A 24,774-nucleotide genomic window follows, 5' to 3' on the forward strand; every position below is an offset into this window, starting at 1 on the left:
GAGATGGAGGCATTAATACATTATCGTGAGTAGGAACATCCTAGCTTTTTCCTGAAGTAACCATAATTAAGAAGTCTGGTAAGTGTCCTCGGAGTCCTTTTTCTTTTCTTTTTTTTTTAAATTTCTCTTTGTATTTAATTTTATTCTTCAACTTCTATTTATTTTAAGTGTGTTTTTCCAGGACCCATCAGCTCCAAGTCAAGTAGTTGTTTCAATCTAGTTGTGGAGGGTGCAGCTCACAGTGGCCCATGTGGGGATCGAACCCACAACCTTGTTGTTAAGAGCACCGCGCTCTGACCAACTGAGCTAACCGGCCGCCCCCTGAAGTCCTTTTTCTATGTATTTAAGTCCACATTTCTGCACATGACTTTTGTAAAGAAGCCCTTATTCGTTGCCATGTTACATGCATTTGCCAGGGAGCAATATTCTTAGCTATACTCCTATGTCGTCCGTAGCTGTAGCTCTTTTTCAGCATCTTCACAGTCTGACGGTAGAGACGGCCCGATGATGGCCGGGTTCCCCACATGTACTGACCACTGTATTTCTTCTTCGATGAACTGCCTGTTTGTGCTTTTTGCCCGTGTGTGTCCATAGCACTAGTTTTTTTTCACCTGTCTTGTTTCAAATATTCTCACAGAGTTTGTTTTTAGGTTTGGGCCTTGAACCCACATGGAATTGAGGAAGTGATTTGTATGTGTTCAAGGTCGGAGAGGGAAGACTCCTGTTACAATTTCCAAATGGATAGACATCCAGCCAATTTCCCCAACAGCACTTATTTAAAAATCCCTATTTGAAGCGCTGCCTTTATCATTTCTCAGAGTCTCTTGCAGGCATGAGTCTGACTTTCTCTGTCCTGCCCTGATGGTTAAATAGACATCCTACGTCAGGCCGAGATGGAGCGTGAAAGCTTTCGGCCTTGTTTCCACACGTGCCCCCTCTCACTGCCTTCATCCTCCGCAGAGCTTTAGAATCTTACCCTGTTTCCCCGAGAATAAGACCTCGCCGGACAACCAGCTCTAATGCGTCTTTTGGAGCAAACATTAATATAAGACCCGGTCTCACTTTAAGACCAGGCCTATATAATAAATATAATATAATATAATATAATATAATATAATATAATATAATATAATATAATATAATATAATATAATATAATATAATATAATATAATATAATATAATATAATAAATAATATAATACTGGGTCTTATATTAATTTTTGCTCCAAAAGACGCATTAGAGCTGATTGTCCATCTAGGTCTTATTTTCGGGGAAACATGGTATTTGTTGTTCTCCAGCCCCCAACCCTACACCCTCCTCTCTGCCCCCAAAGTCTTGCTTTATTTTTGAGTAGAATGACTCTGAATGTATAGACTCACCTGAGAGGTTTATACTAATGGGGCTGAGATTAGGTCATTTTTATGTCTAAAAGGGACAGTAAAAAGCCAGGCTCTTTAACCCTCGGGTTAAAAGAAATAAAAATCCAGACAGGTGACCTGGAGGATGGCCACAAGGACATCGAGTCCTCAATGACTCACCTGCAGCCTGGCCCAGGGCTTCTTGGAAGGTCACAGCTCTGGGCGGTGGCGTGGCCGCGGGGGGCTCCCAGCTCTGATGGGACGCGCCCACTGCAAGGTCAGGTGAAACATTTTCAGTTCAGGCGTTGCTTCTATCAGCCTCTTTCCTCACAGGTGCTCTCTCCGTGGGTAGGAATGCAGTGGATTCAAATAGCTGGTTCACATATTGATCGCTACTGGGTACTTTCATTGTTCAAAAAAAGTTGTATTCATAGTAGCCTTCCATTTAGCAAATGGTTATCCTATGCCTCACATCCTAGCTGGGGAGAAAAGAAGAAAAAAAAAAAGATCTAAGGCTCGACACCTGGAGGTGAGGGCAAAGTGAAGCAAGAAGGGAAGGCAGGGGTGGGGTGGGGGGATGAGGGCGGCCTCAGGAAGGGGTAAGACTTAAATAAAGCGTGTGTGGGGGCACCCAGCTGACCTGCGGGCAATCTCAACTTGCAATTATTTTATTTATTTCTACATTCATTTGTTTATTGTCTGTCTCTTCCACTGGAGTGAGAGCCACAGCATGGTGGGGCCTCATCTGTCCCTGAGGGCCTGGTTGAAGCCTCTCCCAGCCAGCAAGATCCAGAGGTCAGGAGAAAAGGTGGATTAATCCAGAGTGCAGTGGCCACTACGTTCTGTGCAGTAGACAGGGAGCTTCAAACACAAACCACCGCGGTTTTCAGTAAACCGGCCGGTTGCTGTCAGTGGGTCTGGACATGGGTTTTGAATTTCTAACAGGCTCCCCCGGTGGTGTCCCGGCGTTAATCCCCTCTGATCTCTCACCTACCACTCCTGCAAGGCCTTACGGCATTTGCCAGTGTTTCCGAGTTTTTCTGCACTTCCTCTGGCCTGATTTGAAAAAACACAAAATTGAAAAGGGACTGGCTATTCGATGGTAAGACATTACTATTAACTTCTGTTGGTGGTGATAATCCTGGTGAGGTCTGGTGATGGGATAACAAACAAGCAAAAAAGTCTCTATTAGAGACACACAGGAGCATTTTTGTGTGTAAAGACACAAAGTCTAGGGTTTCTTTTAAAATATTGGCAGTGGTGGGGGGGAGTGGAGCTGCGGGATGGGTGAAACACAAGTGACCGAAAGTGCTAGTTGTTGAAACAGTGAGGACCAGATGAAGGGTGGGTCATTGTCCAAGCCGCTCGACTTTTGGATGTTTGAAACGTTCTATAGTAATGACAAATAAAATGGAAATAAGCTGTGAGCCCGCAAGAGACAGAAGGCTGTTAAACTACAATTGAAGCCCTGCTAAGCACACAATAGCTGCTAGTATTATTCTAATTAACAACATTGTTATTTAAAAGACTGGTGGTCAACTCTTGTGTGTACGCAATATGCATAGGAGATCAGATTTCAGAAAGAGGTGTTCGTTTTGTGGGTTCTTTCTTTCTTTCGGGGTGGGAGGTAGGGTTTTAATTCCTTTTTCCAGTGCATAGCCATCCAACTTTGCGGCAGAAAACTATTACCATTATCTCTTAACACAAAGATTTACTTACAAAGGAACAATTACGGATCTAAGGAACCACTGTTTATGGAGATTACCTGGAAGGGATGAGGGAAGTGAATGAGTGGGGACAGAGTTTTGCCTTTTTCCTATTTTACAAAGTTCTGTTGGTTTTTTGTTTTCATGTATTTTTTTTTTAAAGTACCCAGTAATGCACAAATCTATTTTGGTTATAAAATATTCTGGGAATATGTATAAATGCACAGCTATAGAATATGTAAATGTCTGTTCATCTCCCTAGGTTTTTTCCAGAAGGAAACGTCATTCCGGAGGTTACCCAGTTATTTCTAGCAGGTTCTTTCCTCTTTGGCCCCCTTCCTATTATGATAAAAGCTCCCTACTTTCCACCTAGAAGTGACTGGAATTCAGAAGATTGATAGATCTTTGGGGTCCTCGTTCTATATTTAAGTATACATCGTTGTAAACAGCTTTTGTGAAGACCTTATTCTTTGCTATTTTACACAAATCTACCACCTAGCAACATTCGTGGCGCTTCTAATACATCATGGTCTAGTGCTATATCTCATTTTTCAATATCTGCAGAATAGTCCACTTTGTGGAGTTTACATTGATCAATAAATACAAACAATAATTTTCTGCTGGGGTAAAGGATACCTGGAGGATGACCAAGGGTTGAAGGGTTTGATAGTCTAGTAGCTGAGAGAATATTCCAGAAGAATCTAGAACTTTAATCAGGAGGTAATGAATCTATGAGATACCCCCTCCCTACAAGTGTGGTGATTTTAAGGGAAAGCCTGGAAGGCCCCCAGCCAGGAGCCCAGCAATAAAAGCGTGCTGGCACATACGCCCAGTCTGAGAGAGCCAAGTGCCCATGTTTCTTTCCACTTCCCAGGTCTCACTGATGGTGAAATGTGGCTTGTTATTAAAGTTCAGCTAAAAGCAGCCAGAATGATGGAGTCTCTGTTACTCTGTTGCTCATAGGCCCAGTGTCATTCATAGAAATAGGATTGTCGCTCCCACACAGATGAATGGTGGAAACAGGTTTGTCTGTCACCGATCCGCAAGCCGTGCTGCTGGAATTTTGAGCACCCTTAGAAGATTCTGTTCTAGCCGCTTGGAGACTGTGTCACTCAGTGCATAAAAGCCCTGTCGTGTGGAATTATTAGCATGTCTTAAGCCTTTGTTAGGCACCGGGCTGTAGAATAAGCATTACCCTGTCAATCCACAAATACCCCTTGACCACCTACTATGTGCCTCCCGTGACTGTAGACGTCAGGTATAGAGCAGTGAACGAACAAGACCTCGTGTCTGCCCCCGTGGAGTTTCCAGTCTATTGGGGGAGACAGCCTCCATCAAATATCCGGAGCTCTAAAATGTGACAGTATGATGGAGGAGGAAAGATATTCCAGGGAAAAGAAACAGCACGTGTCCTGTTATACCGCTCTGAGTTGAAGAATCTCACCTACCAATGAGCCGTATGACTAAACAAGACAACTAACCACTCAGGACATTTTTGTCACAGCTCTTCTTCTTGCTAGCCCCAAAGGGGCTCCACTTCCAGTGACTGAAGGGGGACCGCCAAGCTTAATGAACTGGCTGGAACCCCCACTGCTAGTCACCAATGGGGCGCGGCTGCCTTTGAAATGCAGGCACCCCATCTCTAATCTTGGGCTCTCATCCCTAATCCTGCTAACCCTAACCCAGACCTTTATCTGCGAGGTGGGAAATTACACTCTGTATCGCTGTTCCAACCTCACTTACCATAAACATGTGTTCTTTTTATTTTAAAAAATTAAGTTTTTAATTAAATCATTTGTTATTGGTACAAAGGCAATCAGAAACTTAATGGAACTGAACAAGGTATTTAATATCCTACCCAAATGGCAAATGGTAAAAGGTATCATTTCCACAACAGTGGAGAAAGAACAGATCATATAATAAGAGACATGAAGGAGAAGACTTGGGAGGGGGGCAAGAAGCTTCACTTCTCATCCCCCAGAAGAGCACACTTATAACAAAGAGTGAAAGGTTTAAAGTAAAAAAGTCTCATAATTTATATGACTTTCACACCAAGATATGAAGAAAACATTGTTGACAAAATTTACTACCTAAAAATGTCCAATCTGAGATATTTCAGGTATTAAAAAACGGAAGGCATAATCGCATAACCACCTGAGTGCCCCCCTCCCAGGGTAGGAAGGAACACGTTATATAACAAGTTGCCCCCCCAGGCAAACAAGTTGGAGTACTTTCTTCAGTGTGTGCTGTTATTCTTTTACTTCCCGAGTAAGATGCATGGGTCCCATGCAGGTACAAAACTCAGTATAAATGCTAGCACACTGCGTCCTTCTGTGACCTGGAGGGGATGTCTCCAAAACACCCCCTCAGGGATGTCTTGGAGGTCCATCTAGGTCTCTCTGCTACAGGAAAATGCAAAACCGCCACAGTAGCTGACGGTGAGTATTTGGTGCCCAGCCCTGTGCTATATTCTCCAGTGTGACCCTGAATTTTTGTCTCAACCCAACCATGTTGGGAGTTCAGTCTGTGCCCCATTCAACAGATACAGTCACTAAGAACAGAGGAGACGCCACGGTATGTCTAGGCAGCGGGACTCTGGAGAACCCACAGTAAGAAGAAAAACAAAACGGAAAAGATGCTGGCCAGAATCCCGCTGGCCCCTCAGGAGGGCGATGGGAAACAGATCCCCTGTGGGAATAACAATGGGCAGCTTTGGCCCAGGAAGGAGCTGAAATGCAGGCTGTGCCTCCAAAAAGGTCCTTCCCCTTTCCTGCTGGGAGTTCTCCATTGACCCAAATTGGCCATCTTCCTAAACTCTAGAACACTGGTTCTCAAAGCTGGTTCCCCCACAGGCAGCTCTGCATCACCAGACAGAACATTAGCAATGCAAATTAGCGGGTCCTACCCTAGAACCCTGGAATCCGAAACTGGCGGGAGTGGGTCCCAGCAGTCCTCCAGGAGATTCCCATGCAAGGTCAAGCTCGCAAACATCTGTGCTGTCGGGAATGTAAGACCTGCAGGTTTTTCCCTCTTAGCCAGCGCTCAGCAGGCCACAGCATATCACAGGCTCATATGAATTAATCATCATGAGATGAACCACAAGTAGGTGCCCAATGAATCTTGTTTCTACAGGCAGACTTCGGAGAGATTGCGCGTTGTTTTTTGATTGTGATAAAGCAAGTATTACAATAAAACAAGTCGTAATATTTTTTGCTGTTAGAGAATCTTGCCTTCAGTTTGTAAAAACAAACCCGCAACATCTGTGAGGCACAATAATTTGCAACGCAATAAAACGAGGCATGCCTGCAATTCCTTAAGTAAACATTTCCTAAATGCCCACCGTGTGCCAGGGTCTTTGCAGGGCGTCTTTCTCCTGCACACCTAGAGGTCAGGTCCACTGGGGAGACCTGTAAGGAAAGCAGCCCCCTCAGGAGCCCCAATTCCCACAGTGGGACCTTGCCCTGGCTGGGTACACCTGGGGCGTAGGAAACAAGAGGCGGGGCCTGGCATACAAGAGGGCAGTGGGAGACGTAGACGTGCAATTTCTGATGGCCTGAAAAGCCTATGCTGATAGGTTTACACTGCACAACAAAGAAGTAGTTTTTAATGATAAAAACAAGACATGCGTGGCCCACAAAACAAAGGAGAATAGGGCAGAAAGGCAGAAAATAAAGAGTTGACCTTTCCGTCCCCTAAGCCATTCGCCTCCTAATTTTTACGTAACTTTAAAAATTTTCCAAGTACAGTCATGGGCCGCTTCATGACAGGGCTACATCTTGAGAAATGCACCGTTAGGCAACTTCATTGTTCTGTGAATATCACAGTGTACTTACACACACCCCTACTGAGGTGGTGTCTCCTACACCACACCGAGGCCACGTGGCCCAGCCTGTTGCTCCTGGGCTGCAAGCCCGTACAGCGTGTTACTGTACAAAACAACAGGAGATGAAATCAAGCCCAGGAGGAAGCGGTGTGAGCAAGAGATGCCATAAACACGAGATGTACGAGACTCCTGCCCATGTAACACGGCACGCTGTGTTACGTCAAAGTTTTTATTTTATTTTAATTTATTGGGGTGACAATTGTTAGTAAAATTACATAGCTTTCAGGTGTACAATTCTGTATTACATCATCTATAAATCCCACTGTGTTCACCACCCAGAAAAGTTTTTTTTTTTTAATCAGTGGAAAGAGTACACTCTATTAGTGATAACTAGTACAGCAAATATATAAACCAGTAACATAGTCGCTTATTGTCACGATTAGGTATTATGTACGGTACATAATTGAACATCACCACAAACACATGAGTAATGTGTTGCATTGTGACATTACTGCGGCCACCACATCCATCACCAGGCCCTAGGAATTTGTCAGCTCCGTTATAATCTTACGAGACCACTGTTGTATATGCGGTCCATCATTCACCAAAACGTTGTTATGTGGCACGTGACTGTATTTTATTAATTTGCAAAACAAACGGCCCACTCTATCTAGCATCCCTGAAGCTGGAAGGTCTTCTTCAGAACTGTGTTAATACGGCTTTGTTAACCACCCATGTTTAAGTAGCAACTTAAGTACAAAGTTGAAATGTCCTTCTTTGGAGCTTCAAATACTGAAAGCTCCAGGGCTTTGGCTCCAAGGGAATCTAGGACAGGTAGCCCTAACCCTGCACCCTATCTTTGCCTGCCTCCTGGGCACTCCTCTTTAATTAACACTGACCTCCATCCCTCAGTCGTCACTGACTAAAGAGGCTTCTTTGCACCCTCCCACCCTCTACTCCTCCAATCCCTCTTCCCTCCTCATTCCCACCCCCACCCCCGCCGTGAGTATTCAACCCACCATTTCTTGGTCATCAATTTTGTCCCCACTGCAGCGGGTCCCTTGTCCCTTTACCTGTCACTTTCTGTGCACAGAGCTAAAAGTTTTTCTCTGTATCTTCAGCGTTTCAGAACCTGATGTTATATAGTCACAGATTCATTGAAAGGCAATGCTGGGCATCTCCACACAAGACTGAATGAGGAGGGGAGATGCACGAGGAGGGTTCGGGTGAGTTTAATAAACATTGATTGGGCAGCTGTTCCGTGCCAGGCAGTGTTGCTAGAATTTGGGGGGCGAGGGGACCCTCATCTCACAAAACCTTCCTTTCCTGATCACCCTTTCTAAGACAGTCTCTTCGTGGGCATTCCCATCATGCCATCTTATTTGTAAGTGTTACAGCACAACCATGATCTGAAATTATCTTATTAATTTATTTGTGTCCATTTATCCTCCCGATAAGAATTTCCACTTCCGCATCTCCTCACCGGCAGTCAAGGTTTTCAGACTCATAAATTTGTGCCAATCTGATGCGTGAAAAATGGAATCGGGTTTTAATTTGCATTTCCCCTAATCATTGGCAAGACTGAGCACTTTCATTACTTTATAGAACATTGGGGTTTACTTTGTGAACTGCCTGTTCATAGCTTTTGTCTATTTTTCTACTTTCTATTGTTCATATCGTATCCCAATCTATGGATGGTCTTTTCACTTAGCGTCCCCCCCACCATAGGACACTTTTCTTTAATGATGCAGTTAAATGCATCAACATTTTCTTTTATGGTTTTTGTTATTTTATCTTGGTTGAGTCTCCTTCCCCACCCTGTTACCATGATTATATTTCCTGTGTCCTAAAAGTTATCAGAGTTATCATTTTTATAGTTAGCTCTTTAATCCATCTGAAATTTATTTTGCGAGTGATCTAATAAGAGGATCTAATTTATCTTCTTATGCTAGCCAGTTTCCAGAAACATTTGTTGACTGATCCGTTTCTTCCCTCCCAAGTTGTCAGCTCACCCCTGTCACACGCACATTCCCATGAAAGTGTGCGTCTTTTCTAGTCCGCTAGTCTGACACCAGACTGTTTCACTTATCACAGCTTTAGAGGAAATATGGAAATCTTTTAAGGTACATCCTCTTTTGTTTTATTTTGGAAAAAAAAAAAAAAAAAAAAAAAAAAAAAAAAGCTCTTCTTGATCCTTTACAAAATTCCAAAGTCTAAAATCCAGGCTCTAGAGACTAAAATCCATGGAGAACAAATGAATCACCATTGACAAATTTTTCAACCAATTCGAGTCTTCTTTAATTGGCTTCCATTATATTTACAGGTGAATTTGAGGATAATTGACCTTTATGTAAAACTTCCTTTTAGTTTTTTAGTTACGCATTATAAAATTTCTCCCCAAATTTTTGCGTCTTTTATTACATTTATCCCTAATCATTTTTGTTGCTATTGTGTATTATATCTTTAACTATGTCTAGTTCTTATTTCCTTGTGTATAGAAACTATGGATTTAAAAAATTTTTAAATATTGATCTTTTTTTTATCCCCAGTAATCTTACTGAACTCCTTTACTGGTTGTAATGGTTTGTGGAATCTCTTGGATTTTGGATGTAGTCAGTCATATTATCACTGAATTATGAAACTTTTGTTTTTTTTCTTTTCATCTTTATGCTCTGTTCCTTCTTTTTTCTTTTTTTCTCAACAGGGATGGGCTTGGATTAGAAATGGGGAGTGGGGGGTGCTGAGGCTTTTACTAAGGCAATTGCTGTTGGGCTTTTGTGCCTTTGCTTGTGTGTTTGGTCATATTTTTAATACAATAATTGGTTTTTCACTATGAAAATATGACATGCCCATGATCTAAATAAACCAATGTGTTAGAACACGGAAATATAGTCCCCAATCATACTGGCCGGAATCTCCAGTGCAGTGTTGAATAAAAGTAGCAATACACAGTTTGGATTTTGGTCTTATTCCTAAATTTTGTGAAACATTTTCACCATTAAGAATGATGTTTACTATAGGATGGTGGTGGCCGCTCTTTATCAGTTTCAGTTGCTCTTGTAGGAAAAGGTTGTTGATTTGTTTAAACTTGACTGTGTATGGACTCTTATCAAATGTCTTTTCTGCACCTACTGATATAATCAAGGAGTCTAAACATACTTGCTGAATGAATTGTCTGTTTTCATGTTCAAAACAACCCAATGAGTCAGGTATTGGTTCCCTCATCTGTAAAGTGGGCAGATAAGGCTCAGGGAGGTTGAGCTTTCGCAAGAATAACCTGCCCGGAGACATCTGCTGGGAATAGAAGGCAGATCCCAGAGTGGGTCCCAGAGTCTGTGATCTTTCTGTTAACCCTGCATGCGGGCCGTGAAAGTCAACAAAACACGGGTGGGGCTCCAAGTATGTGCGGGGCAGACAGCTGAGAAGTGAAGGGGCCAGAGACCCCAGGCGGTTGGCTCCTCTGGGACAAAGGTCATGTTTTATTTTGCCTTTCCAGTACTTGTTGTAGTGGACTCCGACACCGGCCATTGAGAGATCTGGAAATGACCTCCGTAACCCAGTGGTCCGACCTGTACCTGGGACACAGAGGCCCTGTGAAGTGGACCCCCACACTGTGATCTTAACAGGAGTACCTCCACAAAAGGCAGGATGCCCCGCTACATTGGAATTTTGGATAAACAACTAATATTATTTTCAGTAGAAATGAGTTATACAAATATTATATAGGGCAAAACTTACACTAAAAAAGTGCATTTATCTGAAATTCAAATTTAGGGCATTCTGTATTTTTGCTTGCTCTGTGAACCCTACCTATGAATAATTTTTGACCAAAAAAAAAAAAAAAAGTTTAACCTGAATCTAATTAAGTCTGTGAACCCCATTTCCAGTTTCAGGAAATAGGAGTGAATTAAAGACACCACCAGGGAAGAACAAAGTGACAAGAGCAGAGTGGCACATTGTAATTGTCACCTGGCCAAGTCTGGGACACTAGATGGGCTCACTGTTGGTCCAATCACCCATGCTGAGGACAGACTGAGGCCCACATCTGTTCTCCCCAAATCTCTCAGATACAGAAAATTATGAAAGATCAGCCTAAACACAAATTAAGACCAAGCCTTTAGTTTTAGTGCAGTTTTGAGGAGAAAAACAATTATTAATGAGTGAGGGGCTGAGGCTGCTTCGTAGTAAGGATCCTCCAGATTGGTAACTGGGCCGGTGTCACCTCATCTGCCAAATGCAGGGCAGTAAGGTGCCCAGGGTCACCAAGCTGGTGTGTGACCAGTAAGTGAAATGATCTATGGAGGGAACTTGGCAAAGAGCTGGGCACTGAATGTAAAATCACAGTCAGCTACTTACTGAGGCTGAAGGGGAGGGAAAAATTCTCCTCCCCTCTTAGGGTCTCTGGCTGGGCCTAAGGATGAAACTGACACAAGACAGACTAGCAGGAGAAAAGCACGCAAGTTTCATTAAATGTTTACATGTACGTGAGGGCCAGCCTAAAAGAATGAAGACCTGAAGAAGTGACCAGAGCAGGAAGCTGTATACCTTTTAGACAAAGATGTGATAAATTTGTGAAGCAATGACAAGACAAAGGTGTTTGAGTAAATTGTAAAGAAGAGACTGGGAGCTGTATGGTGGTGGGGGGACTAGTGGGAAATAGGGGTGACGTTAGTAGGTTTGTTTGTACATATCCATGTCAGCCCCCATTCCCAGTCTCTGGAATGTTCTCTTCCTGACACAGGGAAGACATGTTTCTCATGGGAAATTTTATGGCTTGTTTTTAGGCAGAAAGGGGGAGGTCAGGGAGCCTTTCCTGTATCTGCTGTTTCCCAAGTGCCTTCAGCTCAAAATAATGAACACGCCAAAGCAGCATATTTTGGGGTGGAATGTCCTAAACTCCTTCAAGGCTTTACATGTTTCTGCGGGAAGCGACACGTACGAATACAGATATTGGTAAGGAAAATCATTGCTAAGAAGGAGTTTTCAAAGCTTTTCACACACCCACCAGGATGGCCATAATGGGAAATAAAAAGGAAAATAACAAGTATTAGAGAGGGTGTGGGGAAATTGGAACCTTCGTATAGCTCTTGTGGAAATGCAAAATGATGTAGCTGCTACGAAAACCACTTTGGTGGTGCCTCAAAAGGTTAAACATAGGATTACCCATGACCTTAAAGAAATGAAAACAGGCGTTCAAACACAGACTCGCCCATGAATTCTCACAGCTGCACTAGGCTCAGTTGCCAAAAGGTGGAAACAACCCAACTGTCCATCGACAGATGGACAGAAAAACGGGTCCATCCATATGATGGCATATTAGTCATAAGAAGGAAGTATGGATACTTGCTGCAATATGGACAGACCGCAAAAACATCATATTAAGTGAAAGAAGCCAGTCAGAAACGAGCACATACTATATGATTCCATTTATATGATTATCCGGAATAGGCAAATCCATAGAGTGACTGCTTTATGGCCATGGGGGTTCCTTTCAGGGTGACGAACATGTTTTGGAGCAGATACAGGCGATGGTTGCATCGATTGTGAATGTATTAAATGCCTCTGAACTGGACATCTTAAAATGGTTAAAATGGTGAGTTTTATGGTATGTGAATTTGCCTCAACTTAAAAAATGGTATATCAATAGGATACATTTATATCAATTTTTTTTTTTTTTTTTTTTTTTTTTTTTTAAAGGAGGGCACAGCTCACAGTGGCCCACGCGGGGATCAAACGGGCAACTTCGGTCTTATTAGCACCGTGCTCTAACCAACTGAGCTAAGCGGCCACCCCATGTTGATTTTTAAAACCTGAAGAAGAGGTGTCAATACTGTCACAAGAAATGAAAGAATAAAAACATGAAGAGGAAAAAAGCCTTTAAATTCAAGACAGTTTATCTGTGGGGAGGCTGGGGGAATGTTCCTTTGGGGAAAAGCACCCAGGGTCTCAGAGCTTCCCCTCACGACCCCTTACGAGCTGGGGGCTGAGCACAGAGGAAGCCACGGTAATTCCATTCCCCTCTTGCGTCATGTTTGACATACTTCACATTGGAAATTCGTATGTAGTGAAATGTATGCGCCTTTCTCCTCACAGTCCTGGTGTTTGCGTCATTGCTTAGCTTTCCTTTCTACTATTTTTCTATTGAGATTTCACTTTGTACATTTTTTCCTTTGCTATGTCTGTCCTTTCTTTAGGACTAATGACTGAGGTGACATTTTTTAGAATGTCTTTGATTACTATTCTTTTTGAATAATTCTTTCTCCACTGTTGTGAAATGACACCTCTTGCCATTTACCAACGCCCCCTTGAGCTGCCTGCTTCTCCTTGCACTAATACCGGATTATTTTACTTTTTGACCAAAAATTGGAAGAACTCAGTATTATTACAAAAAGGCTATATGTTTACGGTAAACAAAGTTGAAACAACAGATAAAGGGTGCAATTTCTCACTCCCTATCTAATCCCACTTCCCAGGGGTCTGGGTTAGAATTCATGGCAGGATTAGGGAGCAAGAGGAAGACCGATGCCAACATTTCAAAGGCAGCAGAACCCAGCCTTGGGTGCAAGCAATTTCGGAGCTTCTGGGTGGGCCTGACCCTTTCACCAGAAATGAGGACCTGCCAGATGGTTGTTTCCTCCAATCTGAACGCTGCCCTCCTGCTTCCTTCACCTACACCACGCGTACTCCGTGCACACTGCTCTGCCAGGCCAGGGGCTTGGGTAGTGTCAGAGCCAAAGAGCTGCTTGGCAGACCTGGACCCAGGCAGTGATCTCACACATGGGGGCTGTTCTAGTGTGTGTGTGGGGTGGGGGGGTGGGGTGTGTGTGTGGAGGGGTCCCACAGCCCTGGGTTCAAATCCCATCTTCATCCCTCACTAGCCAGTTACCTAACCTCTGATGCCTTAGTTTCCACACACCTAAAATATAAATGACATTCTTCACCTCTTGGGTTTGGAGGAGGGAGAATGAAAAGCAATGTCTGCAGAGCCCTCTGTGATCGTGGCAAGTGGAGCCCTGACCTTAAAGGGTCACTCTGTGGTGTGTTCAGTGTCCACACATTTCTGTGGCATCAGCATGGGAGGAGCCCCAACTAACTGGTCCCCTCTCAGACAGGGTTGTGTTGTGCATGTCACCTTCTCCGTAACCCGGATCCACAACGTCCCTGCGCCCTGTGACTCCTGTCTGTGCCCCAGTTGTCTCTTTGCATCATTCGTTCCACAAGTATTTATGCAGCACGTGCCATGTGCCCAGAGCTATTCTGAGCATTAGGGTTACGGGAGTGAACAAAACAGAGTACAATCCCTGTCTTCCTGCAGCGTCCCTTCCACTGAAAGGACCTAAGGAATAAACGAGTCAGATCTAGATTGCCGCAGAACATGCCAAGGACCAGGAGCAAACGAGGAACGACAGTCAGGTGAGAGGGCTGGGAGAGTGACCAGCCAGAGCATTTCAGCGAGGTGGTCAGGGAGGAGCTGCCAAGGGGCATTTGAGTTACACAATTGTAGGGCTTCATTCATTTGTCAGTTTTCTTATTTCTGGCCTGTTGGCCAGTGTCAACCCCCCCAGTATCCACTAGAGGATAAGAGCCCCAAGAGGCTGTCCATTGCTTCACTGCTCTATGCCCAGGAATTATCTGAGTCCCCGAACCATCCAATCACTCAATATTTATTCATGGAATTACAAGGGAAATCACGGCTCTCTAGCAGTGCTCAGATCTTGGCGGGGAAAGTTATAGAAAATGTAGAACTGGCTGATCCCTCCCAGAATTTCATTCAAATACCTTGCTGTGCTTTTTCCATGTCCCACAGGGTCCCAATTTCACTTTGGCCTTAAGGAAATGTGGAAAAATACACGGGGACCATGGAAATCAGAACGATGCCTGCCCACATTTCAGGAAAGGTGACTTCGGCTGAAGACACACCTGACTGGGGCTCACAGTGTCAGGTATTACTGGCAAAGCATGGGTATATTTCTCAGGAGAAAATGGGGATCATGTAATTTATCAGACAGGGCATTTCTGAGAGTGAAAGAGGGTGATGTCAGTCATTTCCCCAGCTCGCAAGACGCCAAACCAGAAGATCACAAGGAAACCTGGTCACAGGTCACCCTAGACCAGTGGCTCCCGGCCAGGGGTGGGGGTGGGGATCTTCCCCCAGGGGACAGATTTCAATGTCTAGAGACATTTTTGGTTGTCACAACTAGGGGAAAGGGGTGCTACAGGCATCTAGTGGGTAGAGTCCAGGCCATGCTGGCTCCAAACATCCTACAGTGCACAGGACGACCCCGATGACCCAGAGGCATCCAGTCCCTGATGTCAGCAGTGCCAAGGCTGGCAAACCCCAATCTCCTTAGACTTTTCAGCCTGGTTTCAGACCTGTCACTCAGCTCTGGCAGAGCCACCACAGTTGTTTTGCTCTCTCCCTCTGGTCCTTGATGGCATGTAGGACTCTGTCATTACTTTTAGCAGCAGGGAGGCATTCCTTTGTATGCATATACCCTGATGTGTGCGTCATCACCCCCTTCCCCCTTAATGGACCCTTAGGTTATTCCAGTTTTTCCTGTTATTACAAGGAGAGATAAAAGCATGGTACACCTGTTGGTCCCGTGTGTTTCTGAGGGTGAGGTTCCTGGAATTGAAACTGCTGAGTCATGGGGTCTCCTCAGATGGTAAGGCTTGCTAAAAACTCCTGTAGTGGTTGGGGTTTTATTAATACTACCAGGACCACACAGCACCGTAATCTACGTACATGCACATATGCGGGTTAATTTCCTCCCGGGACAACCTTATTGGGACGACCAGGCATAAAGCATTCCTCAGTCTGCTACTATGAACAGGAGACACTGTTTTATCAGCATCCAGAAATCCCACTTGATTGGACGGTGATAACCTTGTGAGAGCCAAGCCCAAAGTATGGTAATTACAGGAAAAAATCCTGTTGGCTGGGGACATTTGGGGTCAGGCCCCAGCCCAGCATGTAAACCATACCTGAGAGCCCACTGCCTGGGCACAATTTCTCCCCCTTCCTGTGTCTACCTGTGGAAGGTGGGGGGCTGTCAGTGCCGTTTTGGGTGGAAGTAGTGAGACAATGATGAATGCTCTGCTTCTCACCAATTCCTAGGTGTTTACAGGGAGGCCCGCGATGAATGGCGGGAGCAGGTCCCGTCTGTTACTGAGAGTGTTCCTTCCTGCTGCGGTGATGGACCCTCCCGGAACTTTGGGGCAGCACCTTCGAGCCGGGTCTCAGGAAGGCACAAGCGGCCTCACACACAGTCACTTCCTTTCTTGAACACAAGGCAGCAGATGACGCGTTTGCACATAAATGACACACGGCGCACTCCCCACCTGTTCCAGGCACTGCGGTACAGTCATGAATGACACCGACCTCGTTCGGGCTCCGGGGACTCCTGATCTCATGGGGGAAAGGATTTAATTTAAAAAATCACACAAGTACATAAAGTTACACCAAAAGTGGGGCGTTGTCTGGAGTTGGCTTGGGGGACGACTCCAGGCAGATGGAAGAGCACTTGGCTTGCTGAGGACCTTCAACTTGGACAATTGTTCCCATTCTGCAGTGTGGCCCTGAGTAGGTCACCTGACCTCTCTGACCCTCCGCCTTTCACCTAAACAGTAGGAATAAAAACCATAGCTTCCCGGTATGGACCTGTGCCCATATATCATCTACAGGATACTTAGGAGAATAATAAAAGGGCACCATTAATAATGACACTGGAGGGCGGGCATGGAGCAGGCCTACTGCAGCTGAACGGGACCCACGGTGTATAACAGCCGTGTATACACACCTTCACACTCAGAGAAGGAAGCAGTATTCTGATCGTACAGTTGAAGGAACAGAGCTTCACCCCAGAATTTACCTGCCTGTATTCACCCGAGGAGTAGGCAGAGGAGCCGGGATTTTTAGGCAGCACCTTCTGACTCCCACATCCTACAGGGGAATTGTTTGGTTATCCTACCGAGATCAGGTTAAATACTAGCCTCTAGGGTTGTTGTACTTGCCAAGATATATTCAATTATCTGGCCTATAGGAGGTGCTCCAAAAAAAAAAAAAAAAGGGAATTATTACTATTGTGAGTGTGAGAACTAAAAGCAACCTAATCCCGGTGGTAAGCAATCCAGTCCTGGGATCTGGCAAAAGGCACTGGCTGCTTGTTCCAGGAAATACCTGCTTCTGGAAGACAAGACCATGCATCAGCTCTCACTACCTGGGCCCACCATTCCATTCCAAAGCTGTTATGTCAGCAACTCGCTCCAATCTTGAGCAGCTCCTTGCCTCTCATGACCCGCTTTTGAATCACCCAGCCAGGGCCCTAAGACCCGACAATGACTGTTCCCTGCTATCCCTGCTGTCCCCTTACTGTGGGAGCTCTAATGAAGCTCCTTTGCTGGATCTACAGGTTTTTCTGGTGGAATGAAATCGATGAAATGAAAGTCTAGGAAGGCATTCCAAAATGATTTTTGTTATTAGTCTACAGAATGGAAATAACCAAGTGTGGTGGACACAAGAATGTCCTTGTGGCCTCCCAAAATGTCCACATCCAAACCCCCGGAATCTGTGAATATGTCACCTTACTTGGCAAAGGGACTTTGCAGACGTGATTAACTTATAGGTGTTGAGAGGGGGAGATGATCCTGGGGTCCAGAGTAAGAGCAGGTGACGTGACCATGGAAGCAGAGGTGGGAGTGATGGCTTTCAAGATGCAGGAAGGCACCATGAGCCAAGGAATGCAGAAGGCTCTAGAAGCTGGAAGTGGCAGGAATGGACTTTCCCCGAACGCCTCAGAAGGAACACAGCCCTGCCCACCCATTTTAGATTTCTGCCTTCTAGAACTGTAAGAGAATAAAGCTGTGTTGTCTTAAGCCACTGAGTTTGTGGTCATTTGTTACAGCAGCCACAGGAAACAAATACACCACATGTTCAGGAGAGAGAAGCTATGTGATCATTGTCAGTGGAGAACAGTAGTGAAGCCACAGTCGGCAGCCGGACTCCCTGGGTTAAAAGTCCTCCCCTGCCACTTCCTGGCTGGGCAACATTGGTGGACTTACTAAGTACCTCTCTGAGATTTAGTCTTTCCATTTATAAAAGGAGAATGATATAAGTAACTGCCTTGTAAAATGATTGTGGTGATAAGAGGAGGGCTAATGTATAACGAGCGTAGTGCCGTGCCTGGCACATAGTAGGTGTACAAAGCATCTCAGGACAGAGGTTAGCGTGAAGGAGCTTGTCTATTTTCTCAGGATGGAGTAGGGGAAAGAGCGTGAGTCATTGGGCAGCCAGGCGACTCTCGTTATACTGTTGCTGTATGTCACCGGCACACAACTCATCCCTCTGACATTTCATTTAATTCACACAACCAGTTGTATACCCTGCAAAAATGATTTCCATGGAGATGTTGCATGTTTACCTAAGTGGCTATATATATATATATATATATATATATATATATATATATAGTATATGTCTTACGGAGCATGAGCAAAGGGCAGAAAGACACGTGGCAGGCAGAGGGGAGGAGAGGAACTAGGTGTGGTTAATGTTCCCTTCCCTCCCCTTCTCTCCTCTCCCCCTTCCTCCTGCCCCTTTTGCATTGTTCCGCAGAGTGCATAAAACACCTTGGAGAGGAGGAAGATAGGAATGGCATCTCCAGGTAGCAGGTGGAACAAGATGAAAGTTGGGGGGGATGGGGAGGGGTAGATAACGCGCGGGGTTTGAAACCAAAAAAGTTCCAATGACTTAATAGAAAAAGGAGAGTCTATAAAATAGGTCTTCTGTACTTGAAATTCTCAAGTAAGTCTCTCAGTCTCTCTCTCTCAGTCTCTCTCTCTCTCTCTCTCTCTCTCTCTCTCTCTCTCTCTCTCTCTCTCACACACACACACACACGCACACGCACACCACACGCACGCGCAGCCCTGTTTCTAGATAAGATTTCTAAACCTAGAACCTAGGAAAATGGGTGTCAGGAAGCGGCAAAGGCCATGGCACTGTGGGCGAAACCTGGTGTTTGTTCCTAGGTCCCTTTTTTTCTCCTGAGGAGGGACCGGCATTTCCATTAGATCTTCCTTAGGGTTTGGAGCCCCCGCGAAAGTTCTGGGCCTGTGATCTCCGAGGTCCAGAAGGAGCTCAGGTTCCATGAGCCCCAGCTTCCCCTCTGACTGTCACCGCTCAGGTTCTAGTCGTGGACTCCTGCTCAGTCTAGGTATCAACGCTGTTTCCTATACTGCGGACAGGTAACCTCGCCAGGAGCCGCGGAGGCGGAGCCCACGATGCGGGTGCCAACACCGCGCGGCCCGCTGCGCTGCGTGGGGCGTGGAGCGCGCGCCAGCACGTGGTCCTGAAGGGGGTGGAGGAGGGGCGTGCTCACCCAAATGGGCTCCCACAATACCAGGAGGTCCCACCCTTGCAAGGAGAGGGTCAGGACCACCCAGACGCTTAGGGAAAGGGTGCAAACCTCGCCGGTCCTGGTCCCCAGGTGGGCACCGCTGCCTGAAAGGCTGGCACCGCCGCGGGGCTCGCTGCCTAATCCTGCTACGAGCCCTCACCCAGACCTCCGCCTCTGGCACCTGGGGTTGCGTGAGTGGAGGGGTGGAAAGTTACTGTATGTGTTGTTTCGTGTCGTCGAACACTTTTTGAAATAATGATACTCATTTTTAACATTACTCCGAAGACAAGGTTCCCCCCCCCCCCCGAAAACTAGAATATTGCCCTAGTTCAAAGATAACAAATTCGGTCGACGAGGGGAATGAACACCTCAATACACACGTAGATTTGGTATATGATAAAAGGTACCCTTTTCTTCTCAGAGAAAGAAAAAAAAAGCTTTACCCAGTAAATCCCATGCAGTCCCATTTGGAAAGATGAAAATCATTAATAAAGCAGCGATTATCGAAAAGGGGAAAAAATGACGTGAGCCATAAACTCCCCGTCAGCTGGGCGGGCTCCCGGGGGGGCGATGAAAATGCTGATTTCGCCGTTGGAATGACAATAGCTACCATCAAGTACCATCAGTCCCGGAAAGAGCTGAAATTCTGCCTGGGGTCTCAGAAAGGTTCTTCCTTCTTCCTGTTGGCAGGTAACCCCTTTGCCCTAATTGGGGTCTTTCCAAAACTCCAGAACAGTGAATCTCAAACGTTAACGTGTGTCAGAATCACCTGGAGAGATTGTTACCCCGGGGGTTGAGTGTTTGATTCAGTGGGTCTGGGTGGGGCCCAGGGATTTGGCAGGGCTGCCCCTGTTCCTCTAGGGACCACACTTTGAGAACCGCTGGCCGGGAATGGAGGCTGTAGGCTTAGGACTCTCTGAGCCAGAACTCAGCGCAGTTGTCATAAATGGAGCCAACACCAGGTGCTCAAATACGATTCAGCTGCCAATCCCGATGCCCACCGTGTGCTAGGGTCTTCGCCTAACGCTAGGGGCACTGCTGCCCAGCACCTGGAGGAAAAGCGGGGGGGAGGTCAGGGCACCTGGAAGCAGAGAAGCCCACACGTGAGCCCGACTTAGGCAGTGGAGGTGGTGCCTGGCTGAGGGCGGTGGGGGTCTGCCGGCAGGCAGGTAGGTGCCAAAGCGCACACATGGCTGTAGATGTGCCTGGTGACCCTGGTCTGACCTTATGAGCATGAAAAGCTATAAGGCTGCTGCTTCTGCCCTCCAAGACTTGAACCAGCTCTCTTGGGCCATCCTAACCACAAACATACAGGGAAGAGAACTGTGGGCAACGAAGTCCAGACTAGCCAAATTAACTTATTACAAAGCCACCACAATCATGGTCTTTTCTCATTTATTTAAATCTAATTTTATGCCATTTGGTCAAGTTTTACACACACACACACACACACACACACACACACACACACACCCCTTATTTTGAAACAAATGCAAACTTACAGAAAACTTTTAAGTGTAGAATAAAGCACTCCCATATACTCTTCATTCAGAGTTTCGCCAGTTACCCTAATAATAATGTTCTTTATATCAAAAAATCCAATTGGAATCTCATTTTGCACTCCATTGTCGTATTTCTTCAGGTTCTTCCATTTGGAGCAGTTCTTCAGTCTTTCTTTGACCTTCATGACCTTCAACATCTTTGAAATTGTAGGACAGTATATAAATGTCTAAACACTACACTAGACACCTGAAACTAATATAATATTGAATGTCAACTATAATTGGGAGAAAAAAAAGACCGTAGGACAGTTAGTTTGTGGAGTGACCTACAATTTGGGTTCATCCACTATTTCCTCATGACTAGACCCAGGTTACAAGGAGGGATATTGTATCCTTCTTGTCTCTTATTAGGTAGCACATGATTCAAACTTGCCCAGTTACTGGCGATATTAACACTGATTTCTTGATTAAGATGGTTTTTGCAAGTTTCTCCATGATAAAGTTACTTTTCCCCTTTTACATTTAATAAGTATTTCAGGGGGAGATACTTAATTTCCCATTTGCATTTGACTTTCACCCACTAATTGTTAGCGTCCTTAGATGTTTCTTTTTTTTTTTAATGGTTTAAGTAGATTTTATTACAGAGCTTTAAATATAAAAAAATTCACATAATTATTTCTACTTCTTAAGAATTAGATTTTATAAATAAACAAATCTAGATCTATTTACATTTTTGAAAAAGTGAATTCCAATGAAATAAAAATTTTAAAACGATGATCTTATTTGGCTACTGAAGTGTTATTCATTTGGTGGGGGAGGGAATAGTGGATTTACTTTCTTATGTTTTGCTTACTTAGATGTTTCTTGTCTGAATTATTTCTATGATGATTGCCAAAGCGTGAGATTCTAATTTCGCCATTCCCTCTACATTTAAGAGTTTGCATTATTGTGTAAGGATGTACTTTATTTGTCTTCATTTATTTCTTCATTCTTTAATTTATGTCAGAGTGAATTTATGGATTCCTGTTTTATTCAGTGGGTTGTAATCCATTTCTATCATTACTTATTTTGAAGTTCAAGTTGTCCCAGATCTGGAAGTGGGAGTCCATTCAAGCTGGGTTTAGTGGCTTCCTTACTTTGTTGCATAAAAAGAAGTTCCAAGGACATCGTGCTCTCTTTGTGGCCCAGCCCAGAACTGCTCAGTTCTCCATGGAGTCCTGGTTCCTTCCAGTTCAGACTGGTGGTTAGAAGCCGAGATCTGGGTACTAGGTGTGCTCATCGCTACTGGGATGTCACTGCTTCCAAGACATCTTAGTAGACAGACAGGAAGAGAGAGTGTGTGTGTGTGTGTGTGTGTGTGTGTGTGTGTGTGTGTGTGTGTGTGTATGTGTGTACACATTTCCATCTATACTGAAAAACATGCATTCACACAGTCATCTGTCCTTCCGATTCTAATTCAGTTCCATAGGATCCATTCCAGCATTCCCTCCTTCCATATTTGAACTTCCTTTCCCTAATAGTAAGACCCATGGATTGCATTAGTCTCGATAGAGTTACATATTTTCTCAATCCCTTGTGTGCAGCAAATCTCCTCAACCACTGGGCCACTGGCTCTCAGACACCCTCCTTAGGTCGACATCAGCTGCCAGGTTGCTACCGCGCCCTGTCCAGGGGCCTCCACACAAGAGCTCCATCCTCATGTGTGTTCTACATATGTAGTTCCGTTCCCCTTGATGACACTTTATGGAGGATTTTTGAATCTATGTTCATAAGTGATAGTGGCCATGGTTTTAATTTCTCACAGGTTCTTCTCCGGTATTACCAAGGTAAATCTAGCCTCCTACAATGAGTTGGGCAGTTTTCTTTCATGGTTCATCCTCTAGAACAATAAAAGGACTATCTGGTTTTTGGTAGGAGTTTCTTGTGAAAACATCAGGGTCCTGTGAAGTCTCTACTTCCCGGATGTTAAACTACCGATACGACGTAATGGAGACAGATCTATTGCATCCCTCTTAAGTGACTTTAAAAGGTTATATGTCCCCAGAAAATTGTCAGTTTCTTCTGAATTTCCAAATTTATTGGTATAAGGCTGCTTCAGTTGTTCTCTTATTATTATTATTATTTTTTTTTTTTACCTCTACAGTATCTGTAGCACATCTCTTTTCCTAAAATTTCTCTTTTCCCCATAAGTAACGTCATCAGGGTTTTATCTATCGGTTTTTATTTTTGAATAGCCAACTTTTGGTTTGTTGATATCTGAGTTGCTTCCAATTAATTTTTATTATTTTTTTATCATTCTCTTCCTCCCATTTTCTTTGGGTTTATGCTGGTGATCTTTCTCTAATTTGTTGCGTGGGACACTTAGCTCATCAATTTCAGTCTTTTTCCTCATCATGTCTAAGGCCGTATACTTCCTTGTAGTACTTATCTTAGCTGCATTCGCAAGTTTAACTAGGTTGTTATAATATTTTCTCATTTCCATTATGATTTCCTCCTTCACTCATGAATTATTTAGAGGTTTGTCTTTACATTTCCAAACATAGAATGTTTTGGTCTTCTTTTCATAGTATTGCATAAAAAATATAATAAAATGCGAATCACAAGGAGAAAGTGAACAATTTGTTCCTGGCAAAACTCAGTTGTACAATCTTTTCTCATTTATGCCACATGAAATATTTTTAACGCGTGCATTTTAATATGCTTTATGGTTTGTGGGGTGGCACTAACGACAGTGGGAATGCCTGGGCACTACAAACCCCTTCCGCTGGACTCCAGAGATAGAGGAAGTCTAAAACAGACAGAAGGCTCTGTGGGAGGGAAAAGATGACCCCTGGTTCCAAGGAACCAGAAAGAAATCCATCATCCATCACTTCCTCATTTATTCACCATTGACAAACTTCCTCCCAGGTCCGGTCTGTTTCAGACCCCCAGCCTGGTTAGAAAGACTTCCGAGGAAGCATAAAAACAATGCCAGAATCAAATGGGGACTTTCCTGTTCCTAGGGTAGAGGACACAGTGCAAAGATGACCCAAGCTACAGGCTGTGAGTGGACACCAGGTAGCCGGCAGCTGGATATTTGGGGAAGGTCAGCCTAAGGTTTGGGACCTGCCTCTGTTGTGGGGGGTTCAGGCCCGAAGAGCCAGCCTCAGATGGCATCTGCCCTCCAGCCCCATGCCCTCTCCAGGCTCTCCCAGGACTCCTGGGACAGAGTTTTGTTCTCCATTAAATGACAGGGTTGCCATCGTCCCTGGGGCCTGGGGTATTTCCAACAAGGGATGTCCCTGCTTCTCTTCCCACAGGTGTACTGTTGGGGTAGGAAGAAATCCCCAGAGGCACTCACGCTTCATTCCTTCCTAACTTTGGAGGCTTCATTTATCTGGGTTCTAAAGTAGGTGGGGGGAGGGAGGCAGCTGGATGCTGGGTGGGACCAGAGGAGGAAAATGCCTTCCTCTGGTCACTGGCCATGTGTCAGGCACCAAGGCAGGGCTGTTTTGCCCGCCATTTTGTAGCCTCTATTTCATTTTTCGAAAAGCGATGAGTGAGGGTAATCGATTTGTTCCAGGTCCCAGAGTAGATCTAAGTAAACTCTGAAGATGGACCTCCTAGGAGAAAAGGTCGCTCCTCACCACCTCTTTATAACCCCCCACCCAAGAGCCTAAAGCTTCTTCTGATGCTGTACACTTTAGTGGCCATGCACCCTGTTGCTAGAGTTGAATGGAGATGGGTTCAGTTCTGAGACCTACCACTCACTAGTCCTGTGTATATCACATCATCGCCCTGTGCCTCAGTTTCCTCATCTGTAAAATGGAAACAAGCCTTTTGCAAGGCTGCTGGGAAGATTAAATGGAATGATGAGGTTATAAAGTCCATAGTTCCATGGTCCCTCTGAGAAAATAGGTGTTTGGTCATGATGAGGCAAAGGCCCACGATGGCAGCTACACAGTTTGCTGGGATGGGACAGCTACTGAAAGGGGGAGTGGCCTGGGCAG

At 44.9% G+C, this 24,774-nt stretch overlaps 1 non-coding gene across 1 annotated transcript; it reads right to left on the reverse strand.

Annotated features, from left to right (window-relative positions):
• Positions 1 to 242: 242 nt before the first annotated feature.
• On the reverse strand, positions 243 to 316 carry TRNAK-CUU (transfer RNA lysine (anticodon CUU)). Its single transcript has one exon. It is a non-coding gene; the product is annotated as a tRNA-Lys (tRNA).
• Between the last annotated feature and the right edge of the window lie 24,458 nt (positions 317 to 24,774).

The sequence above is a fragment of the Rhinolophus sinicus genome, chromosome 13 (genome assembly GCF_057876585.1).
Source record: "Rhinolophus sinicus isolate RSI-liver-muscle chromosome 13, RSI-T2T, whole genome shotgun sequence".
Classification (NCBI taxonomy): Eukaryota; Metazoa; Chordata; class Mammalia; order Chiroptera; family Rhinolophidae; genus Rhinolophus; species Rhinolophus sinicus.